This window comes from Nycticebus coucang, chromosome 12, assembly GCF_027406575.1.
Source record: "Nycticebus coucang isolate mNycCou1 chromosome 12, mNycCou1.pri, whole genome shotgun sequence".
Classification (NCBI taxonomy): Eukaryota; Metazoa; Chordata; class Mammalia; order Primates; family Lorisidae; genus Nycticebus; species Nycticebus coucang.
The window spans coordinates 69,245,779-69,249,610 of record NC_069791.1 but is presented as its reverse complement, the minus strand read 5'-3'; the positions used below and the strand labels follow the sequence as shown (position 1 = coordinate 69,249,610).

At 46.8% G+C, this 3,832-nt stretch overlaps 1 pseudogene; it reads right to left on the bottom strand.

Annotated features, from left to right (window-relative positions):
• Positions 1-981: 981 nt before the first annotated feature.
• Positions 982-1,507, bottom strand: LOC128560737 (SAP domain-containing ribonucleoprotein-like; annotated as a pseudogene).
• Between the last annotated feature and the right edge of the window lie 2,325 nt (positions 1,508-3,832).

The window sequence follows — 3,832 nt, the reverse complement described above, 5'->3', positions numbered from 1 at the left end:
GAAGTTGTTGTGGGTCAGGGGTCCCTGTTCCCCCAAACCCAGTTAACCTGGTTTGATTACTCATCTGAGCTAGCAAGATCGTCCAAGGCACAGCGAAAGTGAGTAGAAACTGAAAATAAAATCGAGTGGCACAGGTAGTGTGGCTAGAAAGCAATAGTAACCTGCGCAAGTTTGTTTGTTTGTTTTAGAGACAGAGTCTCACTATGGCACCCTCAGTAGCGTGCTGTGGCATTACAGCTCACAGGAACCTCAAACTCTTAGACTTAAGCAAATCTCTTGCCTCAGCCTCCCGAGTAGCTGGGACTACAGGCGCCCAACACAACGCCCAGCTATTTTTTGGTTGTTGTCATTGTTGTTTGGCAAGCCGGGGATGGATTTGAACCTGCCAGCTCTGGGGTATGGGGCTGTGCCCTGGTCATTGAGCTACAGGCACCGAGCCATCCTGCACAATTTTTGTGTAACAAAGAAAGACTTTATTTAGAAAGAACAAAGAGAAAATTTAGAACACTTCCAAAGAGAGTTGAAAGTGGATCCTTCTCATAAAGGGGCAGAAGTGAAAGAGAGATGGATACACAAAGGCCTGGAGGAGTATAAATATGCTCTGAATTGGTTGCAAGCCTTTCACTGGCCTCTCTGCGCCTCCAGGCAGTGTTGCCCTTTTCTATTTGTCACTGATTATCTCTTTCTGTTGGTCTTTAGTTACCTAGCTTACTTCTTACCAGATTCTTTTTTTGGTTTGTTTGTTTTCTATTTTATTTTTTATTAACAAGCAAACCAATCAAAAACAAAAACACAACACCCTTAAAGTTGGAACAGCAATAACTCAAACTGCTGCTGGAGTTCACGAATGTACCTGGGGTACATGCTTCCTCAATGCAAGGCCAGACGTAGGCACTTAACTGTGCATTTACATACGTATGTGACTAGGAAGAATGGGAGAATTGAAACCACTAGAGAACAGACAACATCAAGAATTCTTCATCAGGCAATCCCAAAGTGTTCTGCTCTTTTCTTCTTCTTTGTCTCTGTATCCTCTGTGGTTCCAGTTCCTGCTGAACTTGTGACAACCAAATCGTTCCTTCCTCTTTTTCAGTTTCTCATCATCTTTCTACTTTCTGGAGATTGAAGAGACATTTAAACCAAATCTTTGGGCTCTTTCCGTTAGCTTATCCAGGTCCATATTGGTTTCCGATGACAGACCTTTTGTTGGAACTGAAGAAATCCCCAATGGGGGATTTTACTCTCCAAGCTCGCAGGTACATTGAATCGTTCAGCCCTCTTCTGCATTCTCTCAGTCAGTGGTATTTCAGATGTAATTTTTACCACTTTCTTCTCTGCTGCCACATCAACAGTTTTTTCAGGGGGTTCTTCCTCTTTGACAGGAAGTTCTATGGAGCCTGTTGGTAAGATCTTGTTTTATTCCCTTGGTCTCCAAACCACCAGCAAGACATTCCTGCTTTAGTTCAGCAAGCTTCAGCTTATGGAGCTCCACCGTCTCCGCTGCCATCTTGTTACCCCTCCCATACCCAGAGTCTTTTTTTTTTTTTTTTTTTTTGTAGAAACAGAGTCTCACTTTATGGCCCTCGGTAGAGTGCCGTGGCCTCACACAGCTCACAGCAACCTCCAACTCCTGGGCTTAAGCGATTCTCTTGCCTCAGCCTCCCAAGTAGCTGGGACTACAGGCGCCCGCCACAACGCCCAGCTATTTTTTGGTTGCAGTTTGGCCGGGGCCGGGTTTGAACCCGCCACCCTTGGTATATGGGGCCGGCGCCCTACCAACTGAGCCACAGGCGCCGCCCCATACCCAGATTCTTATGGCCCCTCCAGACTTCCTGGTTCAGCTGGCCAGGTTTTCTTCTCATCCCCATCGAAGCCCCTTTCATAGTGTCCCATCTCAGAAGCAAACTGATGTCAAGTGCTAGCTGAGCTTTAAAGTTCTTTAAAGTGGGTGGTGGTACGCTCATAGCAAAGGTAAGGAAGCAAGTCCCAAGAGGTGAAGGCAAACACTGGGTGATGGCAGAGCTGGGCTTTGCCCTGCTGGGCAAAGTGGAGCCCACCCTCTGTGTGTACATGGCAGAGGAGACTTTCTGCTCATGGCGGACACTAACACCCACCTCTGCATTTGAGTGATACCTGAGGCCACTTGTGTTGCAGAAGGAATGGCCCAGAAAAAAACATAAAAAATATTTTCTCTCTCCCCAACTTTTGGGAACAAAAACCTGCAACCTGCCTCAGGCCAGTAGTCTGGAGAGGCAGGGAATGTCAGTCACAGGAGATAGCTCCAGGGTCTCATCTGGGCAGAGGTCACAAGATCCTCTTAGCAGAAGATAGGATGAATGCCAGCAGAGGGCAGGAGATTGTCTTGGCCCAGGATGGGGCTTTGGGCTTTGGGATTAAACCCTTTAAAAGGTCTGTGCTTCCGCTCAGGAGCAGGAATTTGGATTTTAAGACCATTGTCTGCCATTTTCCTCCTTTTTTTTTTTTTTTTCAAAATAATAAACTCCTTCCTTCTCTCAAATTTTTTTTTTTTTTTTTTTGTAGAGACAGAGTCTCACTTTATGGCCCTCGGTAGAGTGCCGTGGCCTCACACAGCTCACAGCAACCTCCAACTCCTGGGCTTAAGCGATTCTCTTGCCTCAGCCTCCCCAGTAGCTGGGACTACAGGCGCCCGCCACAACGCCCGGCTATTTTTTGGTTGCAGTTTGGCCGGGGCCGGGTTTGAACCTGCCACCCTCAGCATATGGGGCCGGGGCCTTACCGACTGAGCCACAGGCGCCGCCTTCTTAAATTGTTTTTTCCTCTTTTTCTGATGTGGCTTCAGGGGACAAGAGCTGAGAAAAGGTAACATTGCCTGACAGCCAACCAGGGAAATAGCAAAGCATAGAATTATCATACCTCAAACAAAACTCCAGGGCAAGACCATGTTTCCATGTTTTTAACAAGCTCCCTGGGAGTATTTGAGAGGCAAATCTTAAAACAGATGAAGCTCTGGCCCTCAAGATGTTTACATTCTGTTCCAGGAAAGACTGATAATCTAATGTAACACAAGTCAAATGCCAGGGAGAAAAAGCAGAATAAGGAGAGAGGAAGCAGCCCGGGGTGTTGTAGAAGTGATGCTCAGGGAAGACCAGGCCTGGAGGGGGTGAGGAAGGGATTCCAGACAGTGCAGGACAGAGTTTAGGGGATAGCAACTGGCTCTAGGACAGGTCACATCAGGGGGTCCTTGTAAACTGAGATAAGGACTTTGCATTTTTTCTAAGTACTACGGGGAAAACACAGAAGCATTCTCCTTAGTATTGACAGTTTAGAAGGGCCTCTCTGAGGGCAGTAGGGATCTGGAAGCTGAAGGAGCAGTAAGGAGGCTGTTGCAGGCATCCAGTGCTGCTGGGAAGGATCAGACTAGAGAAGTGCTGTGGGCTTGGCTTGTGCACAAGTATCCTGCAAAGAACTTCTGATGTGTTTCTGCTTCAAGTGGCCAGCCACCATGAGAGTCATTGTCCTTGTCTTATTTATTTCTCACAATCCCCTGTCTAAACTACACACAAAACCTTTCCTATATGTCAGGGGCTAAAAGCAAATATCGAAAGTGTGTGTCTTAAGGGGAATGATGGCAGTGGAGGGTCACCCATAGCAGCCTTGCTCCAGCCTCCATCGCATAAAGTGCTTTGCTCTGACTGGGTCTAACCAGTATTTCTCAAATATAAGTGGACTTTGGCCCCCTACCCTTTTCATTTTCTTGTAATGCCTATTATTATAGAACATCCTTCAGGAAAGCCCTGCAGTTGATGGTCTAATGGAGAATGACTGGGATGGAAAGGACCTAGAAATACAA